Below are 23,148 nucleotides of genomic sequence, written 5' to 3' on the forward strand. Positions count from 1 at the left end.
ACATCACCAAACTTCTAAATAAAGACCTCAAACTCTTCTCATATTAAACATTGAAATAATTGTGAGCTGTACGTACATTTAAGAAAGGTGAATAAAAATAAGTAAGAGAATTCTTTATCAACCAATTTATTCCAATATAGGGTCACAGGTAGCCACAGCTTATCCCTGCACCTCAGGGCACAAGGCAGGCACCCAATCTGGGCAGGACCCAATTCCATCACAGGGCACACTTACAGCCATAACCACACTCTGAGTGGGATACTGTAGACACACCACTTTACCTAACATTAATGTCTGATATCGGAGGAAACCCATGCGGACATGGGCAGAATATGCAAGTACCACAAAGACAGTAGTAGCCCCAGCTGGGAATAATTTTTTTATTATTGATATTGTAACAAAACAACTTTGTTCAAGGTCTTATACTTTTTCTCCAATAGATTTTCTGTTTTCAGTGTTTTGCCAAATGTTACCAAAGAAAATAATAAAGAGAATTTAAAAACAAATGAAAAACCGTTTAGATAGATTACTTAACTTTATATGAGGTTTGTTCCTGAATACAAGATAGATATGGTGGTAAATTCCCTTCCTTTAATACTGGATGAGAAAAACTCACCCTGCTATTGAGTTGTAAAGCATTCAGCATTCAGCCTTAGGATAAACAGGGTCCAGCAGAATAACCACATTGAGTGTGGTTGGTGGGGGACATGAATGTCTTGCATGAGATGGATAGCAACTTGAACGTTTCACCTAAAATGTCATACGGTGTGCTTGAGTGATATTGCTATGTTACAGAATTACAGGCTTATGATTTTGTAATAAAAGATTTGGTATAAATAACTGGTGCATAAAAAGGGAGTTATTTGTGCTGGACCCTGTATGTATTGAAAATACATATATATTTTTTTTCTCCAGGTAACTTCGCATTGCTTGTTTCTAGGGTTTTATTTACAACATGGTAAGAGTTTCTTGAAGGATAGTATAGCTATAATGAACATGTTCACTTGGGTCTGCTCCAAGTATTTTTAAAACACTACAGCAATTGGCATTTTACTGCAGCAGTATGCAAGCATTGAGAGAAGTTGTACCCATGCTAGTAAGAAAGATAATAATAAATTGACTATTGAGTAGCATTGTGTTTCTTACAGCAGAGTGAGCATTTGAGCAACTCTCCAATCCTTTTTGCCATGAATAGAAATTAGAACCATTTGGGTTTGGGATTACCATTTATGTTTAAACATAGTGTGAGTGGAATTTAAGGAATTCACTTCAGGCATATGAAACTTAACATTGATGTGTGTGTATATGTGGTTTTATGTGTGTGTATATTAGAGGGTATGGGAGTGACAAAAATAATGCCAAAATCATAATATTGAAAAAAATGCTAAAGATGTATGAAATATTTGTTGTCATAAACTGCCCTCCAATCCAGTAATGATAAAAGACATGTGAAAAGGCTATAAGGTTACTTTCAAAACAAATACTTACCAAGCTCCAGGAAATGAATGTATTTCTGTAAAAGACACTTGGCAATTGCACAAGCCTTTTTCTTTATCTGGTTTTCAAGCAATTGACTGTTGAGGTCTCTTTGATTGCATTAGGGACACTGGGTGTACAGTTTCCTTAAGTTTCCAAAAACGTGATGTGTGGTCGCCCGTTTGCCAGTAAATGGCTTTGTGAAGAATTGTAGTCGGGGCTGTATACGAATGTGAAAGATTGATGGTAAACTTAATTCTTGTAATCTGAAATCTCTTCTAAACACAAGTGCAAGCAAAAGTAGGTTTCCAGTTGTAATACAAATAAGTGATAAAATAATTAATAAATAATAATATAAGAATAAACTCTGTCTCAGGTACTCACTACGGTAAACATACTTTTGCCCACCCCTATACATTAAAGGTGCTCCCTATTTAAAGGAACCCTACCAGCCATAATTTTTTATTTAAATAGTTATTTAAATATGAATTACTGCTACTGGTTGTCCTCTATTTCTGTCAGACTGAAGCCAGCATAATGCACCACTGACCGTGAAGACTGGGTTCCCCTCAGTTGGCGGAGGGGGCAGGACATCATTCTCAGCAGAGGCCAGGCGTGGTCCCAGCCTGCAGCAGAGCAAAGCTGTGATTTCAGCAGGTGGAAAGAATTTTCCTGGAATGAACTGGCAGATGTATAGAGAAGATATTAGTATTATTAAATGAGCAGATTCTTCTTAATTTGTATGATTTTTAAATATAGCCTTCTAAGACAAATTTTTGTAGAAAACTGAATACACTTTGATTAAATATGAAATTTAGTGAAATTTACAATTGTTTCGTTGTTATTCCCATCAAAAATTATGTGAATAAATTAAATATTATCAGCTGTAAAAATATGTATTTGTTGAACATGTAAAATATAACTGAAAATTCTGATATTAACTCTTTGCTTGATAACTGTGTGCTTCAAAATCATCTTTCGTGAGATTCCAAAGTCCTTTTCTACCATGTTGATTTCTTAGGTTATGAGGCTTTTTGCAAAGTTGTATGAGTATCAGATGGTTCCTCCAGGCAGCGACGAGTAAAATATACAGAGAAGTGACTGGAGAAGGAGTTACCCTGGCCTTACACTTTTTTGTTTCCCCTTTCTGCCACTGTTTTTCTCTCTGCATATCTTTAGATAAAACTCGAAACTTGTTATTGAGATTTTTGTGGGAACCAAGTGAGTCAAGAAGAACGCTTTGAAACTGTTGTCTGGCCCCTGACACACTGTACAGATGCTCAAAATCTGAGGACCAGGAACAGTGTAAAAGTGCTTATCAGAGCAACTCTTTACTGCCTTAATTTGTGTGTACAGATTGCCATTAGTGTTGTTGCTGTCTGTTTGGTATAAGACTTGCTAGCTAATTTCCTTGTTTATTAGCTAAGTGATTTTCTTAATGGCTACCATTTTGACAAACAAAGAAATCTTAGCTGCTCTGAGAGGAAAAAACAAATTTTAAAAATCGCGGTGAAACAGATAAGGAGCATCTGTAATTGTGCTGCTGCTGTGTTGTTGGTATGGGAGAAAATCTGGCGATTGACCTTGATTCCTCACTGAAATCGCACAAATATGCATAATTTGGCCTTTATCCATAAAGCAAATAGCAACAGTCTCCAGTTAAAGCAGGGATTCAATTTCCTTTGTTTTGGGTGTGGAAAAGGGAATCTTTTTCAACCTCATTATCAGATGGTTTCATGAATTTTTTCTTCAAATATTTTAGAATCTTTATTTTGACAGGGGCATTTTGTTTGAATTCATATTTTATTAACCAAAGGTTATTTAGTTTACATTATGCTTGAAGATTTAGAGGCCAGCAAAACTGTTTAAAGGAGATATGTCTTTTTTTAAATAATCAAAGAAAATCCAAATACCCATTGGCATTTATGCAACCCTCCCTGCCACCCCACTGTAATCTGATGATAGATTTTAGATTAGGGGCCCTGGAAGGGACACTGGGCCTGTATATTGGGGAGCCGGTTTAAGGTTGTTTTTGTTTTATTTTATTTTATTCTTCTCCAAACAAGTTTAGATTGGAAAGCCGGAAGCCTATAGCTAACAGTCTGGGAACCTCACCGAGTCTTCATGAAGTCAGCCTCTCTGGGTGCCCTCCATCTATCCGTGTTGGACCCGGGTTTGGATCTGGGTTTGGCGGTGAATAGTCTAACAGGGGTGTCCAACCCGCAGCCAAAGGGCCTCATGCGGCCCAGGATGGCTATGAATGTGGCCCAACACAAAATTGTAAATTTACTTAAAACCTCTCTTTTGCTCACCAGTTTTTGTTAGTATTTGTGTATTTAATGTGTGGGCCAAGACAACTCATCTTCCAGTGTGGCCGAGAGACACCAAAAGGTTGGACACCCCTGCTAGGATTTACATATACCCATCTGTGCCTCCACAGCGAGAAATTGAGATTGAGGCCGTCGTCTTGTACATGCCCTAGCTGGGGATTAAACCTACAACCTATGTGTGTGCCCTGATCCAGAATCAAATCCATGCCCCATGGGACGATGCTCCAACCAACTGAGCCACACTGGCCAGGGCAGAGATTCATCTTTTAAGTAAGGCAAGAAAATGTGAGTTTCTTAGAATTTAAGTAGGAGTCACCTTTGCTTTTGCAAACCTGGCTACTATTGTTACCTTTTTTTTGTTTATTTAAGCACACCACAGTCAGCCAGATGAGAATAGAGAAAATAGTTAAAGAAAAAGCATTTGTCTCTATTTAATCCCTTCATTTGACTCTTTGTACTTTTGCCCCTTTTGTTTTCTTTCCCGTGGGTGCCCATCACATTCTGTGAACTGTAAGTTTCCCTCATTGAAATGCAGCTACCTGCTCTCTGTATAACTATGAGCAAGTTATTAAACATTTTTGTGCCTTGATTTCCTTACTTGTAAAATGGCAGTAAACTATTACCTACTTCATAACGTTTTTATGAAGGATTAAATGTATTAAGTTGTGTCAAGCACTTAGCTCAGTACCTAGTTGTACAAAGTGCTGAGTGACCAGTTATCTTATAATTGTTAATAGAACCTATTGATAGAATAGTGATTGAGAGCCATAAGCTGCATTGCCAGATGTCAAAATGTTAACAAGACTGAACTGTTGATTACTTACATGCAACAGCACCGGGATTGGTGTTTTTTTTTTTCTACATGAACACATCTGTAGAACAACCTAAAGATACAAAAGCACTGCTGAGTCAATTCCCAGAAGACTATTGAATGGTAAGAGAGACTGTCCTAAGACTCCTAGGAATCATGTTGAATTTGTTACTTTTATTAGAAAAGGAGACAGTATCTATATAGTGTTGAGCTGGTTGGTTTTCTTATGTATTAATTTCACTAATAGTTGACATAGTGCTTTCTTTATCCAGTGTGAATGTTCTAAATTATATGACGGTCATTAAATCTTATTTATAAATTAATTTCTGGCATAGTGAGTATATTTCTATTTGAGGCACCACACTTTTAAACATTTAGAATATAACCTCAGTCATTTTGAGAATACTACACACAAAATGATTTGGAAGGACATTTTATTTTCTAGTATGTATTTTCAGCGGGTGGAGAATGGCTTTTGACTGGCCGTACGAGCACACAGAACTGAATGTCAGATAGAACAGTTTTTAAAAAACTGCATTTTCATCATATACAATGAAGCACAATAATCCTTTTTAATATTGCCTTGCATATTTTTCCAAGTAGTTATTGATAGAGGTGTGTCAATTTGGTAGAAGAGAAAATTGTAATGTTAAGTGTTTAGGTCTTAAGAATATTTAAATATATCCAGATAGATAAATACAAGTATTTTAACACGTATAGCATATCTGATATATTTACATGTTAAAAACCATTTATAGTACATGGTATCAGCCTTCCATCTTTCCTATGTCATTGGGCCACTGTTATGAAAAATCACATATTTTAATCTACTCACTTTTCTTCTAAGTAATTTTCATTTTCTCTTGAAATTTATGTAGTATATTCCATGGCCTATTTTTATATAACTTTTAAGAATTATACATACTAAATAATAGTTCTCAGTTTTTGTGCAAAAATAGATCATGACATAGAATCTATAAATGATAGAGATTGCTTAGGGCACCAAGATCAGCAATTTTAGATCATTGTCAGTGTTTATTTCAAGTTAAGCATTGGCACAAGCAGTTACACAACTGTAGTCTTTGTAGTCGTGTGCTGCATAGTTTGTATATTGAATAATACTCCAATTAAGCTTACTTGAGTTTTTGAGATAAAGATGTGTATGCAACTTGATTAATTTCCAAAGTACCTTATGGGGTGGGCAACTTTGAAAAAAATGATAATTTAAAGAGTTATATTTCCTGCACTAAACATATTATTACTGGCATTTTGCCACTAAACTGTATGATGAGGGAGGGATATTGTTTGTATACTTTGCATTTATGGCTTAATTTCTGAGGCTGAGTTCCAATTTTGTTTATTCCCTCAGGTAATTACTGGTTTTCAAGATGCAAAATAAGTGTATCATTGGATTTTTTTAATGGTTAAACTTATATTGTAGATGTTCTTTCTTTAAATGTAGGCACTAACTCATCTTACACATCAAAGTAGTGTGTGATTCTTATTTGTGGCTAAAGAGTTAATCATCTCTCAGTAATGCTTTGAAGTTAGCTTTTTTCCTCATTTTTTTCCTCCTTAACCCAGCATGGGTTCATGAATAAAACTAACCACTCTGATAGATACAGTGTATTATTGCTTTTGCCTATGGCTCTTGCTAATAAAAATTCAAATTCTGGTTAGTTTGCTGGAATCAAATCAATGTAGTATATGGCATATTTTTTCCTGTTACGAAGCCCTCTCACAGAAAACAGGTGGGAAGAAAATAGCATGAGGATGGGCAGGAAGGACAGGGCCATGCAGGGTTCAGCATAGGGGAGCTTTTTTGCCTATCTTGTGGTTAGTGTGTAGCCTATACAAGAGTTTTTACTTCTCACTGCCCTAGAATCATTAAAATTCCTGCCCTGGTCTGTGTGGCTCAGTTGGTTGGAGTGTTGTCATGTAACTAAAGGGTTGCAGGTATGATTGTTCTTGAGGGCACAAGCCTGGGTTGTGGGTTCAATTCCCCTTCTGGGTGCTGACCCCTGGTCTGGGCACATAATGGAAACAACCAATTGTTGCTTCTCTTACATTGATGTTTCTCTCTCTCTCTTCCTCTGTCTCTAAAAGGCAATGAAAAAAATGGCCTTGGGTGAAGATAAAAACATCCTTAATATTCCTATTCCTTAGGACTAAATTCCTAAAAATTCCTATTCTTTAGTCAAAGTATATGAATCTTCCATTTTGTAGATGAAGTAACAATAACAACAATGGCAGTAATTTAATATAATAAAAGTGTATGGGTGTGTGTGTGTGTTAAAATGCAGCTACATGTGAATTTATCAGCTGAAGAATAGGTAGGTGGTGAAGGATATGTAGGTAATGGCTAAAACAAGGGAATTTGTACAGTTGCTAAAATTGTCATGTGCTTGCAAGATTACCGAAGCACTAAATCAAATAGGAGTTGTCATTTTAAGGACTAGGATGTTTTCCACTAATGTCAACACAGAAATGAATTGTGCTTAGATGCTTTCTTCAGAAGTGACATGTGAATTTAGAAACCAGTGAACACGCCAGAATTAGACTGATGGTTGTATATGAAATTCCTTACTGGAACCAGACACTAAATTCATACTTGGCTCAGCTAGAAAGATTCTTGAAGTACAGTTAGGAGAATCAAATGAGTTAACTGAGCAACTTTACACATACATATCACATTAGGTAGGATCATAGTTTCCAGAGTTAGAGACACCCAGATTTTAAGTATTTAAAGGCTGGTTCCTTTGAGCAAATAAATTATTCTTTCTGAGCCTCAGATTTCTTAATTATAAAGTAGAGATAGTGATGTTACCTAATTCATATTATTACGAGAAATAATTACCAAATATGAAAAAAATTAAATAAAACAGTGAACAAAAACTGCCAATGCCAAAGCCTTGGAAATCTGTCACCATTTACATATTTTGCATATAATGGAACACATCATTACACAGGCTCGTATTTGGCCCCAGAATCCTGCTCAACACAGAACGTCAGGATGTTCCACTATTTTGTAGAGTTGGCAGTCAATGTGAAACACATGTGTTCTCCCTCAGCAAACCCAGCTCCTCCCATCTTCTCTCTATTATGTTGACAATCTCCCTAGTGCAAATATCAACTCAGTTACGTGGAAAAATGGAAAGAGAATGATCAGTTATCAATAATCACAGCATTCAGGCATGGTGCTGGGTGCTTCACAGAGATTTGTGTTGAGTAGGTGATTCCCAAATTTACATTTTCAAGTTTATCCTCTAACTCCAGGCTCCATTCACAAATTCATTTATAATTTAGCTCCTTCACTTAATTGTCTGAAAGGTGTCTATACTTGTTGCTCACTCTTCACTATCCTTCACTCACACTGGGCTTTTTTATGTTCCTTGAGCATTTTGAGTTCATTTCTGTCTTGGACTTTTGTTCTTGCTGATCTCTATGCCTGGAAGGCTGTGTCCTTTTATTCTATGCATCTCGCTGCTTCTCCTTATTCAAATGTCATTTCTTCTGAGACTGAGATTTCTCTCTGACAACTGTATTAAGTTATTCTCTTATCTGGACAGTTTTTTTAAAAAATATATTTTATTAATTATGCTATTACAGTTGTCCCATTTGCCCCCCTTCACTCCCCTCCACACCCTCTCCCACCCATTTCCCCCCCTTTAGTCATGTCCATGTGTCACACTTATAAGTTCTTTAGCTTCTAGATTTCCCATACTATTCTTACCCTCCCCCATCTATTTTCAACCTACAATCAATGCTACTTATTCTCTGTACCTTTTCCCCCTCTCTCCTCCTCCCACCCCCCCCCCTGTTGCTAACCCTCCATGTGATCTCCATTTCTGTGGTTCTGTTCCTGTTCTAGTTGTTTGCTTAGTTTCTTTTGGTTTTGCTTTAGGTGTGATTGTTAATAATTGTGAGTTTGCTGTCCTTTTACTATACATGTTTTTTTCTTTATCTTCTTTTCTTAGATAAGTCCCTTTAACATTTCATAAAATAAGGGCTTGGTGATGATGAACTCCTTTAACTTGACCTTCTCTGAGAAGCACTTTATCTGCCCTTCCATTCTAAATGAAAGCTTTGCTGGATAGAGCAATCTTGGATGTAGGTCCTTGCCTTTCATGACTTGGAATACTTCTTATCTCATCATGCTATGATATGTTTCTAAAGATACATGTAAAATTTTTATGTTTCTTTCTTACATATAAAATTGTTATTTATTTAATTGTCTATTGTTTTATCTCCCAACCCAGAATGTAAGCTCCCTGATTGCAGCAGCCCTGTATGGCTTGTTCAACACTGCACTCCAAATACCTGAAACTGTGTCTGGCTCAGCTACCTCCAGAGGTATGATTATGATTTCCATACTTTAATAGGTGATAAAAGTGAGGCCCAGGAAAGTGTAGTAGCTTGCCCAAGATCACAGGGATGGGAGGTGGCAGAGCTGGAATGCAGACCCAATGCTGTGCTCTGAAAACCTGTATAGCAATGCAGTCAGAGGTCAGAGACCGTAATAAGACGGAGGGGGCTATGTTGAGTGCTTGGAACTTCCTCTGAGTCCCTGAGCTGGCATTTATTGTTTCTCCAGCATTGTCAGACAAAAGCTGGTCCTGGTCACTTTATGCTCTAGAATACTTGGCTTATCTCTCTTCCCTTTCCTTTTGACTCGGTGCCCAGGACACGCACCGTTAATGTTTTACAAAAATGCATTCAGTCCCTTACTGTTTGGGAAAAACAAACACTGGATTTTTAAAGAAGCCCCCAAAGGTCTAGAGTGCATGGTTTTGAACCCAGATGGAATTTTACACGTGGCTTGGGTTCTTCCTTTTTGTATCTATGCTGTTTTCTGAGCATTTGTTACCTGATGGTGCATTTATCATAGTCATATCTTTCTTTTTTGTATCTTTGTGTTAATAATACAGATGATGCTTTGGTTGTACTTACCCTGTATTGACTACAGCAGTTCCACCCCCATCCCTTTTTGTCCTGTCCCCCACTCCCAATGCCAAATTTGGTGCTGCAGCTGGGCTATCTATATTGTTTTTAGCCCGACATACTGTAGAACAAAGCAAACAGTCTGGTTGTATACATTATTAAAATGTATAGCTATGTTTTAACTTTTGGGAAAAATTTGAAAAGAAGAAAACCAGGGCAGTTGATTAAAATGGGATAATCCGCTGCATAATAAGTCATACCCAGCAGATCACAGAGGGAGAAGTTACTGATGCTTTTTACGCTAGGACATTTGGTGTGCTTTGCTGCGTTTGACCTTTTAGAAGCTATTGACATCATTTGGGAACTGCCTGTAAACCCGCCGTAACCAGTTAAACAGAAGGAATCTTAGCATTGTGGAACTGACTTGATTAATTTAAATCCAAACACACACAGCCCTGCCTGGATGCCCTTTGTGAGACCCTCGCACAAAAGGATTTCATTCAGAAACATTATAACCCACATCCTGCTGTCAGACCCTTTCAGCTCTGCAGGTCTTCTTAGGCTGCAGGCAGCATCTTGAGCCCCTCTTATGCTTCCTTTTATTTCACGAATACAGTATCTGTGCTGAGATTCAGACAAATGCTCTACATTTCCCTCAAAGTTCTTTCTTTGTATCCTAGGGAAAAGGTATTTTAAAGTCCCGCTAATTGAGGGACTAAAATGGGAACTTATCTAAAACTGGCTTCTTTAGAAAAGTATATTAGAACTTAATCCAGCGCATCCTCTGGGAATTGTAATCAAAATTAGAATCATGAAATGTTGAAATAAGTTTTTGGTATTAGTGTAAGCCATCATCTATAATACCTTTAACTTTTAGAATAAAAACATTGAAGACTTTATAATCCATGTTCAGTTTTGGGAAAACGTTCAAGTTAATTGACTTACGGGTGAGTTCAGAGTAGTATGGGATCTAGTCCTGGATTTTTAAATGAAAGCAAAATTCAGATTCTTTAAGGATAAAACTTTGAATAATTTCAGTCTATTATGGTTTGAACTGAGTGGAGTACCCACACATTGGACACTCTACCGGGCTTAGTTGCAGAAGAAGGCAGATATTTGTGTGGGAGCAATGTAGAAAATTGCTACAGAATGCTTCACAACACATCGAAATGTCAGACTGGAAAAGACCAACACCCTCATTTTAAACAACAAAATACCCATGCCCCCCCTACTTGATTATTCAAGCTCTTACAGGCCCCTGCTTGACCAACTTCTGCTTCTTCATTACCCAATTACAACACTCTTGCAGAATACAAATGCAGCCTTTAGAGAAGGTGGTGTAATCCCATCCTCTGTGGTTTTGTTCATTATCATTCATGTTAATAACTACCATTTTAAGGGCTTGTGATGTGCCAGTCCTTTGTGCATTATCTTTGTTTTGATAACTACAGTATCAGGCATAGTTCTCCTTTTGACAGTTAGGAACTGATGTTTAGAAAATACAGGGGTTTGCCAACAGTGCTAGTTACTCTGAATTGGTAAATGGAGCAGAGGAAGAGCCTGCTACTGCTTCTGTAAGATGTTATTAGCTAACACAGGGAAGAGAATTGGATAACAAGAGATGTTTCTCCCAAGCCTTGTAAGTGGACTTGAGAATGTTATGGTGAATGAGTATGCCATGGGTCATCAGCAAGAAAGAAAAATTAAGGCCATTCAACTCAGCAATAGGATGTTTTGCATGTAGTCTGTAAGGCAGAGAGCCCTGGAATTTCTGAGGAGGAACCCATCCCTGACCGAAGGTAGGCATGTGTGGGGTTACAGGAGGAAGAAGTTGTAAGATCAAAGGCCTGGAGGAGGCAAAGTACCAAGACCTTCTAGTATATTAGATTGTCTAACTGCTGTAGCTCAAAATGCCCAGAGGTCAGTCTGACAAAGAAGGGCTTATGTTGAAGCTGTGAGATCTGCACTTGATTCAGTGACCCACAGGGGAAGCCATTTAGGATTGTGGAGTTTCATGGTAAGGCAATGGTTGTGAAGCCTCATCGAGGACAAAGACACACAGAAGAATTCAAGGGGCAAGACACTGAAGTCAAGGGAACCAGAGCATTCTGGGATGACTGTTAGAGGAGATCCAAGCTAGGGAGAAACTGTGGGACTGCAACTAGGAGAAAGATCAGTGAAATCTGTCTACTGACAGGACTTAAGGGTGATGGAGAGTTAGAGCTTTTTTGCCATTGGAAGTTCTGTGGTACCTTTTTGTTAAATCAGTATGCAGTTGTTTTAATTAACAAATTTAAACCCAAATGCTAATCAAAAAAGTCCTATATACCACTGTTGTTGTTGTTTTTTATGTCAGTCCTTATCATATACTTAACTGGAATTAAGAAAAGTATATCAAGATGAGGGGAGCCAAGAATGTTGCTCATCTGGGCTAGGAAGAAGTACAAGATAAATTATGAGGCAAAGCTAGTTTAAGGTGAAGGGTGTTTGCCTTATCTTTAGAAAAGCAATGTGGGTGAGGAGGCAGGCTGGTCACTGCAGCTCACTAGTCTAAGCTTGGCTTCAGAAATCCCGGCCAAGTTCCTCTCAGAAGTAGAACTTTAATCCCCATCGCTTCTGAATTGGCTTTACCGCTATGATTTCACTGTAGTGTAGGGAACTGGTTAAGCTCAGGGCCTTGTTGACCCCCAGGCTTCAATTTAAGGATTGAGGTGGCTGCAGGGGAGTTGATGAGATTTATAATACTTTGCCAGTCAAAGGGTTATTTCCTTGGGAAATGTGCTATGTCTTTTTCCCCTTGCCTTCTGCCCTTTGTTTCATTTCAGTTTGATAAATTATAAGATTGTTTGGATGTCTGTGAAGCCTTAGGATCCACTGGGAGATAAGGAGATTTTCTCAAGTTTTGGACAGATAAAAGGAGGTATAGTTACCCAGGAAAAATGTCAGGCTTGGCGGAGCTAGTGCTGGTGCTGGGTCGATTTCTTGCCTGTCCCCAGCTCTGTGCTGGGAGTGGCCTGATGTGGGCGTGTACCTCACAGGGCCTCTCTGTGCTCCACGTGGGAAAGGAGGTGGTGATTTCTGTACAAAGTTATCAATGTGAGAAAGAGTTTATGGTCTCTGAGAAGGTGGTAAGGCTGCATTGACCAGAAAGTTTCACGGAGTGTCAGGAGGAAACAGAACACTGACCTGAGTGGGAGCTGTGTTTGTAGATTCAGAGGCGAAGGAAAACTCAATGAGGCCTGGAGTTAGGAAGTGGGGGTTGGGGAAGTTTGGCCCCCTTTATTTCTGAAAGCAAACGTCTGTAACAGGACACTTAATCTGACCCCCTGGGGCCATTTGTCTAGCTGATACTTGATTGCTATTCCTGCTGGTGGTCTTGCACATTCCTTTCAGCCTTTGTAGTGACCAGAGACCTTTTGGTTCTGTCTTATTTGTGAATAGGCTCTTTTTTGAATGGTATCTTTAAAAGAAAATCTAAAGAACTGGCTTTACTGTTGGACTATTTCTTTATGACCATCACACCTCTGGAAAAGTCGATAAACCTGCGCTCTTTTGTGTGTGTGTTGTATAGATAACCTTTATTTCTTTACCCATCTTAATTCTGTTTGGACAGGTGGGTCATCTCCCTGGTAAGTTGTTTGAGACAACCTTGAAATAGTATGGCTAGTATGTTAGGATCTAGTCCCCTGAACCTGTCATAGGTCTTCACTAAGAGCAGGTACACCAGGATTGCAAGTTCAGAACATATTTAGGTGAGTTTCTATTTTTCAAATTAAATAGTAACTCATATCCATGGTTAAAAAAATTAAAATTTTAAAAGTGTACAACATAAAAATTGGAAGACTCTCCCAATCTATAATTGAACTCCCAGTAGTAAATACCCCTAGCAATTGGGTGTGTATCTTGATATTTTCAGTATGTATTTAAATAAACAAATACATTTACTTTAAAATATACCTTATGTAAGATGCATATGTATATATATACGTGCATATAGATACTACTTTCATTTATATCATGGCAAATGTTGCATATATATTATTTTCTCTTACATCATGATAAAATTTGCATATTTGGCTTCTCCAACTCAGGGTGTCAGGAATATCAAGTGAAAGGACAGAAGTAATTTGATTTTTGTTGTAAAGCTTTTTCACTTTCCCTAAGTTAGGGGGAACCGAATTATTGTGGTTTTTGTGAGGGAAGACTTTATCATTCTTTCAGAATTTTCCCTTACCTCTGCCATAGGGAAAAGTTCAAATTGTCAGTTAGGTTTAAATTCTTTATAGTTTTCCAAATTGTATAGTGTGGATGTTTTATTCTATTTTACTATTTTTGTAAGCAGTATTATTGCGGTTCATTTGTATGCTTTTTTCCTCACAAGGGAAACATTAAAAGCAGGCTTAGCTTCATCTAAATAGAAGTAGAGATAATAATAGTTTCTTTGAAATAGCTTAGATCTAAGTACACAGTACTGAATGACAACCTTCATTTTTTATTGTTAGGACTATCTTAAAGAGAATCTGCCAAGTTATTTGCTTATCTTTATAATTACAGTATTTACAGTAGAAAAATTAGACCATGGTATTGTTTAAAAACATGTCAATCCAATATTCATGGAGAAGAAAACAATAGTTTTCATAGTACAGATGACAAATTATATACATATTAAAGCATTGCATATGATCAAATAAGCATGATATATCATTATAGACTCAGTTTGAGGTTGAAACATTGTTATTTTAAGAAATTACTTTAAACGTGGTATTTTTAAGAGGGGTTATATTCCTGTGAATGAGGATGACAGATGCAGGGCAGGACAGACACTTCAAAGAGGAGACTGAAATTATGTGTAGCTTTGGGGGTTGTTAGAAGTGAAGTAATTCTGCCTGTGATGGAAGAGACTTAATCAAGAAGACTGTGTAGCCGTAAGATGGCAGATTTCTTCTGATTTTATCTGCGTGTCATAATTAGGCATTTCGCTGGAGGTGGCTTCTGGATAAGCAGTGTGTTGGCGAGGCTTTGCTGGAGCTTGGAAATAAATGGAAGGACAGCTGCCGCCTCCTGGAGAAGTAAATAGAGAGAATCCGTTTTCATTGTTATCAGTACACTGACCTCCGGAGGCACATATGTGAGCTTTCTTTTTAGAGGGAATCAAGTATTCACCCTCAAGGAAAAGGGTGTTTTTAATGCAATAATATTAATGTTTGTTCAATAAGAAAACAACTTATGAATACTTATACTGTTGCTACCTGTGAGCTTTATTTATTGACCTGTGACTTCATCAGAGCTTCAGCTGTGAGAGGACTATTGCTAATGGAATCATGTAATGACATTTGTCATTAAAAAGTCACATCGCAATGAATAGATTCAGAATTCATTGAGTCCCCTTGCTCTGTGTCACACTCACCGCGTCTGTGACAACCTTCATTTCCTACTTAGCAAATCCAAGCCTGGTAGCTCCAGCCCCAGGAAGTTGTTAAAGCAATTAAAGGCTTCTGTCTCCCAGCACATTGCTTGGTTACCATAGTATCCTCTGCCTCCAAGTCTCTCCTGATGATGTCAGTATGCATACAGGGGTTGCTCAGAGCATCTACGTGGGGATGATTCACCCTGCAATAAAGCCCCTCTCTCGCTTGCTGGGTTTCCAGTGTGATTTCAGACATCCCTAGAAAAGGAAGGTAAGTGCCTTCTTTTGCATGTCAGAGAATTACTAAATGCCTCTGTTATTCTGTTTCAGGTGTGTGAACGGTTCTGTGCTTTCCAAGATACACTACTGACTGAAATCATAATGTGTTGGAGCATATTGAGCCAATTACCTAGAACAGGCACAGTTTGTACTCAGGGTCTGTGTGTGCCTGCGCACCTGGGGCACACAGGCAGATAACTGTGAATGCACAGTGCGGTGCCTGCTACTCTCCCTGGTGAGCAGCAACAGCTAACACAGCAGAGCTTTTCATTTCAAACTATTGGAATGATACAAATTTCTTAAAGTACTTTGACAGCTGTTATAGTACAAATGGGGCTATATTTCAAGTATGCGAATTACATATATGTTGTTGACATTTTATATGTTTTACCCAGCTTAAACAACATTAACATTTGAAAGGTCTAAGATAATGCTGGAAGATATTATGAGAAAGAAAGGCCAAGTTAGGTTGTGAATTTTTATTTTAAGGAAATTAAAATGTATACTGTAGGACAAAGATTTAGTTATGGGTCAATATATTAAGTTTAAAGTATAATGATAATCATTATTGCATATTTATTTCACACTTTTAATGTTTCTCACTATGTTATAGTAAAAATAATGCTCCTGTTTTGCAATGAATGAAATTAGTCTTCATAAAAGTTTTCCACAGAACATAGCTAGGCTTCTTAAGGATAAGCCAGTTGTGTTCAGCTTGATGAAAAGAATATGTAAATCACTTACAACAATCAAATGAATGAGTATTTCCCTTGAAAAGTTAGTTTTCTGTTTCAGTGTTTTTACTCGGGGTGCCTCAGGAATAAACAATAAATGAGGCACACAAGACAGGTTTCTTCCTACCAGCCTACTTCTGAATCTTTACATTCTGAGAGTTCTGCTCATCTGACAGTGCTAGTCATACCTTGTTTCTTCTTCTTGATTCCTGAGGGGCTATTTCAGTATATTCTGTGGGGAATGTAACGCTGTGTTTATATGGAGGTGGCAGGTAAAGGCAGTTTCTAATTAATTAGTGGCTGGATAGCTTTGCAAGAGAAAAAAGAATGAGAATGGAGTGAATACGGTGGGGAGCTCTCCCATTTCTTTCTGTAGCTGAACCTTTATTCTGTGTAGGAGGTCGACAGATGGCTTTTTTGAGATGTTGGTAAATGGTTCAGACTGTCCATTTCCAGAGAGACGTTGATTAACATTGGCATTTTGTTTTGTGTGTTTTTGGAGTCTTCTGGAATGTACCCTGCTGTCCAACTCTGCTTTGCTTTTGTGTGAGATTGTGTTAGTGGACTGCTGACACTCTTCATTCACCTTGCTATAGCCAGAGAGAAACACAGTTGTGAGAGAGCGTAAAAGGAAGATTAAAATTTTAAATTCAGTTACTTATATGTGAGGATATCTGTCGTATCTTAAATATAATAAATGCTTATTTTGTAAATTTCTCTCTACCCTGAAAACATGCTAAACTCCTTTCACTTCTAATTTATTTTATATAATCATAGTTAATCCTCTTTTGTGTTGGAAAACTTGCTAGTTAGTTGCTATTAAAAAATTCCTGAAAAGTAGAGATAACTTATGATACTACCTATTTTAGGTTATGGCAGGTTAAATATTTAAAAAATTGAATCTCTATAAACTGTTTCCACTCTTTCTAAAACCCCTTCTTCAGTGAAACACTTTCATAAAGCTTCTGTTGAAAAGAAGACTATATTACATTTCAGAATATATGGTATCAGGGCTTTCTCTTTGTTGTATTAATGTTTTGGGTGATATAATTTAGTCTATTGAGTAGCTAACTCTGCAATAAAAGAAAATACTTATGAAGCTTTGAACCCTTAAAATAACCATGAAAATATTCTCCTGCTGACTTAACCGATACAAGTAGCAGTTTATGTAGAATGTTCTATAAAGATTACAGTTTCCTTCATGCTTCAGTCAGAAGGTGTTGCCAAGCAGTTTTAGGCAGGGTGATTTTAAAAATTGCTTTAGCACAGTTTTCATTTTGTTTTTATGTCATAATAAGACTGTCTTAAGTTTTATAGATATTTAAACTTATTCCTACTGTTAGATGAGAAACATGAGATGATGAACTATGACAGAAAAGGGATCACTTTGGCTTAAAAGCACCCAACAGATTAGAGAAAGCTGTATGGGGAACATGGACCTGGAAGGAAACACTTTGTCCAGAGATAGCAGAGAAACTCCAGCTCTGAGGACCTGGTTACGTGCTTTGCCCAGTTTCTGTGTTCATTTCCCGGCAGAGCCCAGGCTGGAGCCTGCACTCCCACACTGACCAGTGGGTTTTTGTGTGCAGGGCAGCACACTCCCTAGTTGAGTAAATTTTTTCCTCAGCAACTTTTCTCCCACACTAGAAGTGATTAGAACAATATAATAGCTAGGAAAGTGTATTAGTTTTCTTTTGTTGCTATAACAAATGATTTGCAAACTTGGTGGTTGAAGGAACACAAATTTATTATCTTACAGCTCTGTTTGTTAGAAGCCTGATACAGGTCTCAATGGACTATAAACCCCAGGTATCGGCAGGACTACAGTCCTCTCTGGAGGCCCTAGGGGAGAATCCATTTCCTTGCCTTTTCCGGCTTTTATGGGCCACCTGCATTCCTTGGCTCCTGGCCACCCTCCTTAGTCTTTGCAGCAAGGAAGTGCAGGCTGAGTCCTTACGCAGCCATCTCCCTGATGCTGCACAGCTGGGGAAGGTTCTCCACATTAAAGGACCTGGGGGAGTAGACTGGGCCCTTCTGGATAACCCAGAATAATCTTCCCATTTTAAGGTCTCTAATGACATCTACAAAGTTCTTTCTGTCATGTAAAGTAACATATTCATTCACAGGTTCTGGGCATTAGGACACAAACATCTTTGGGGGCCATTATTCTGCCCATCACAGAAAGATTACAAAATGCATGGCTGATTCCATCAATACCAAAGTCACAAATGGCATATTTTTACTGACAACTATAAATTAAACTGGTGATTGCCAATAGAGACCATGAAATTTTGACCCAATTGGGTGAATGCAATCTTCCCTAATGGATATTAAGATACTTCAAGATAGTTAATGGGGTAAAATCAAATTAGAAAGAAATGTTTCAGCAACTCAAACATTCAGAATTCAGGTACAGATGTGAGCCTTATAAAGTGACACTATTCTCAGTTTAATATTTTTAGTGAGACACATCAGATGAAGTTAATTAAACAAAACTGATTTGGGATTGTGAAAATTCCATTAGTTAACTCCTATGTGAATGAGCCTGGGTTTCTTTAGAAACTGAAGGGTAATGGCTGGGCCACTAGAGACCCAAATGCAAGATCCAGTAACCCTGAGTTTTGAATAACACTGCCGTTCACTGCTTTGGCGTTAAGCCATATGACTCACAAGACCCAGCAGATGAATGTGGCAGGTATGCCCTACACAGTTTCCTAGGGAAGGCACAATATATTTTCATAATAAATAATGCTAGACTTGAGGCCAACAGCTGCAAAAATAGTTTCTTTTATTGTTCACATCCTTGTGTTTATCATAAATTTGAGCCCCTTATGGCACATGGGTCCATCCATAGTAAGCATAAGATAATTTATGTCTAGTAGTAGTTCTTAAACCTTCTTTGCTAAACACCAGTGGTGAAAGATGCAGAAAAGAAACTGATTTAGCATATTACTTTTGGACAGAAAGCCTAAAATTACATCTTGCTGTGGTTCTCTCAAGGAAAGGAAATGGAAGGAAAACCAGCTGTTTTTCTGCTTGTATTTCTTTTTATTTTTAGAATCATTTTCCGGAGGACAACTGAACAGTACTGTAGGACCTTTACTTAGAAGACAAGGGCTTATGGAAGGCACCTTTCTTTGCAAGAAGTAATTATTTTCACATTGATTCTTTTTGGTACTAAAGAAGTACAACAACCTTAGGATTCTTTATGAAAGCAAAAACTGATTTTATGCCATGATGGGATTTATTTGTCAGTCAGAATATCATCATTACAAGAAAAGATGTTTTTTGGCAAGTTAAAACTTAATCAGTTAGTTACACAATTTGACAAATGACAAAATAGCTATGCATCTATAGAAACTATCTCTATAAATAAAAATGCATTTAGTTGAAAGTGTTTCTTCCTTTATACATACATTAAACTCACTTTGGCATTTAGCTTCTTGTATCTATCATCTAGTAGATGTTATTTCAAGTGCTAATATAAATTAATAGAACCCAAACACCTTTCAACATTTTTAATATGTATACCGAATTTTCAATTTAATACTGAATTTCCCTAGCCAAGGTAAATTAGAGGGAATAGAGGTAAAATCTCTGTTTCAAAAAAAGAAAAGAGAGAGTGAGAAAGAAAAACAAAAAGAAACTTCACCAAGCAGCTCTTTTTCTGTAATAGAAGAGACTCTTTAATCTTTAAATCATTTTGAACTGGCTCAGTTGCTTTACTGATCCTTTAACTTTGTTAAAAATTATCTTAAAAGTTTATCTTTGAGAGAAATTGGAGATAATGGTACTAATGGAAAGGAGAGTTCTAAGGTTCTTAATGGTAGTTAGTCTGTGGTATTTGATAAGATGGAAAGAGACTTCAAAAATGAAAAACTTCAAAGACTGTTATGATTTCTAATTGACTGTTTTGGAAATTAGCTCAGAGATTTTAGGTCTAGAGGGTTTTCCCATAATGGAAGTGAAGGTCATCAGCAAGTTCTTGAAGGATCTAGGACGTAATCCTGTCTTCCTGCACCAAAGGCTCTGCAGTCCTGACAACCACCAAAAAGCTCTACTCATTTTCCTCATGGACTTTGCATTCAGTCAGTTTCCTTTAACTTGTTGTTGCTTTAATTTGTCTTTCATCAATAATTGCAAAAAGAGCAATTCTTGAAATTATTTATGAATAAAGTTTTGTTATTTTAACTTGTGGAATCCCCCTATTTCTGCCAGTTTCTGATATTAAAGTGAGATTCTTCAAGTGGACCATTTGCCCCACCCTTGAATTCATTTAAGAGAGCCTGCATGGGCTTGAGGATTAACAGAAATAAAAGGTTCCAGTTCTGCAAGCAAAATCTGTGGCCTGGAGCAATTAGGTGGAAGAAAGCTCAAGCAGCCATATCTTGAAGAGCATGAAGGCATGGGGACAGATGCTTGTCTTCTGAGGGGTGTTTTCTTTGACCACTGCTTTGTAGGACTATCTAGGAGATGGGAAGGAGTAGACAGAACTGTGCCCTGTGCCTTTCCTAGATGACTTTGCAAAAAGTGAAAGCCCACGCTGGGAGCTGGAGGTTGGTTCCTGGCTTTCAGCCATAGCCATGCTGGAAAATAGATGCTTTTTCTCCATGACAGGGTACAGGAGAGTGGAGGCAATTAGAGACCATCAGGCAGCCTTCAATATTCATAAGCAAGTGAATGAGCTCACCAACCACAAGATTTTTATACCTTCAAACCTCTCAATAACAAGTACCACTAATTTAAGCTCAAAAATTTCCCAGGAGTTCTAGGAAAGAAAGTGATAAAGAAATGTGACTCACCAATTGGAGCATTAGAGTATGACGGGAGTCCTGCGGCATTGTTTTCCTTGCTGTCAAAGGTCAGTCTCATTCTCTTCAATCAAATTGCAGTCTCAGTAATTACTATTGAATGCCCTCGTGTACATGACATACACTAAGCACAATGCAGAATTAATCAAAGGACAATGTAACCTCAGATTTCAAAGAGTTTCAGAAGCTAGGAGCAGAAGTATACATGGAGAATAACTTCCTTATCATTGGATGACTATTATTTTTAAATTTTTATGGTAATTTTAGCCAAGTGGCAAATTCTAGTTAGGATTTTTATAAGTCATTTTATGTGCATTCAATCAAAAAGTAAATTTATCCTAAAATTCTAAATGAACTGATATGTTTTCTTGATGGCAGGCCTACTGTTACCCTGTGAAGCTTTTTATCCCCCCACCTCTTAGTCCCATTGGCCTGACTTTAAAATTCACATTTCTCTCTCTTGTGTGTTGTCATAAGTGCCTTTTTCTTTCTTTCTCATATACACAAAACTGCAGAGTGCATGCAATCACATGCAAAGTTAGAGTTACTTTACAACAAATGATTCCTAGCCTGGCCCTCCTTACTCTTGTTCCCATCTTCCTTTAGGCTCCCTGTAACATTTAATCTAAGCATCCAGCTCCGGTTTATGGAACACCTACTCAGTGTAAAGCATCATGCTACGCACTAAAGCTTCTGCCCCTCATTTTCTCCCACTGTAGACTCTCAGTTATACAGTTATCAGTATTTCCTTCTGATGGGCAGAAGGGAGGTCAAATTAAAGGAGTGAGTGGGCAGAGGGAAAGGGCATGGTCAGTTGTAGAGAGAAGAACCTGAACTTAACAATTTGCAAACCAGGAAAAGGGGAACTGAACCCACACTGAGATTGTGATGGGAAAGTGGAGTCTTGTTAACTAAACAGGACAAGGTAAAGAAGCAGCACCAGCTGAGTTACTGTATTTTATGTGTTTTATCAGGCATTTTCTAGTGAGTAAAGTAGATTGACATGTTTAAACATTGAAACTTCTCCACTAAATTAACCAGTTTATACTTTTCATTTTTCAAAACCTTATATTTCTTTGATATCATTGCAACTATTCTCCATCCTGCACATTATCTGGTCACCATTCCTCATTCTTGGCCATTAAACTTTTAAAGTGAAATCCCTACATTCTGTTTAAAAACAGCTTGTGTTTTATGAATGAAAATTAAAGAGGAAGACATTCTTATGTCAAGAATCAACATATATTAGACTTGATAATTATCCAGAATTACCTCCTGACATATTAGCTCTATGAGGATTTTTAAATTAGGTTTAACCATTGCTGAAAGCTTGATTGTGCAGAAACAATAGCTTGAAATTTGTCCAAACATAGCAGAATGTTGAAAATTTCAAGAATAATTGATTTTTCTGGTCAGTGTATTTTTTATTGTAACATCTCCTGTATCGATTTGGTTTTTAGTCTATGGTTTTTAAGGGTTATAGCAGATATCTCACTGGTTATCTGAACAAAGACTTTTTTCACCTTTGCAGTAATGTTACAGGAATGCAGGAGTTAGTGGTTTTTAACCTTGGGATTTGGCAAAAAGAAGAAGATCATTCTTGATAAAAGCTTTCACTAAGTTATCCAGAAATTTATACATAAGCTTCCTGACAGCCAGTAATTATCAGATTGCAGTTACTTCTCAGAGGTGTTTACCCTGAGTTGAGGTTTTTTTCCTATTGATCTGCATCAGGAATTAACTCTCATGTTAATCCAGTAGTTTACCACAGAAGTCAGTCTGCCAGCCTGTGTAAAATTACTGTATTGCTGTTAGACACACATTTTTAATTCTTTGCCACAAAAACAATATTGGGCTTAGAGAATGAAGGCATTCCCTGCTGCAAGGAGCTTACACTACAGTGGGAGCGATGAGATGAGAACTCAAGGAAGATGATACCTCACTGATACAAGCACATCTATTTCTTTGTCCCCCTTTACAGCAAAACTGCTCACGTGGTCCATGCATTTGCCTATGGTACAATTCCTCCTGGTCTCTCTTGAACTCATTCCTTTCAGATCCCACCTGTCCACCAAAACTGCTCCTGTTAGGATCATGAGTGGCTGTCGGGTCATTGCTGTGATCAGTTCTCAGTCCTCTTCAGAATTAACTTCAACTGTCATTTGAAACATTTTCTACTCCTACAAGTACCACACTCTTGTGATTTTACTTCAGCTTAACTTGCTCTCCTTCCCCATCTTCTTTGTGAGGTCTTCGTCATCTTCCTGACTCTAAAGGTTGGAATATCTGAGGACCCAGTCCTTGCTCCTGGGTTCTCCTCTGTTGAAATTCACTCTGGGATCTCATGTGGACTCTTGGC

At 37.7% G+C, this 23,148-nt stretch overlaps 1 protein-coding gene across 12 annotated transcripts in view; it reads left to right on the forward strand.

The window, feature by feature from the left end:
- The window catches only part of PAM (peptidylglycine alpha-amidating monooxygenase), a 278,027-nt gene that overhangs the window by 36,358 nt on the left and 218,521 nt on the right, over positions 1-23,148 (forward strand). For all 12 annotated transcript variants that reach the window (XM_045837893.1, XM_045837894.1, XM_045837890.1 and 9 more), the window contains exon 2: positions 8,877-8,970. The gene's annotated coding sequence lies outside the window, so the exon portion shown is untranslated. The remainder of the gene's footprint in view (positions 1-8,876; positions 8,971-23,148) is intronic.

The sequence above is a fragment of the Phyllostomus hastatus genome, unplaced genomic scaffold (genome assembly GCF_019186645.2).
Source record: "Phyllostomus hastatus isolate PE091 unplaced genomic scaffold, TTU_PhHast_1.1 phas_contig_254, whole genome shotgun sequence".
Classification (NCBI taxonomy): Eukaryota; Metazoa; Chordata; class Mammalia; order Chiroptera; family Phyllostomidae; genus Phyllostomus; species Phyllostomus hastatus.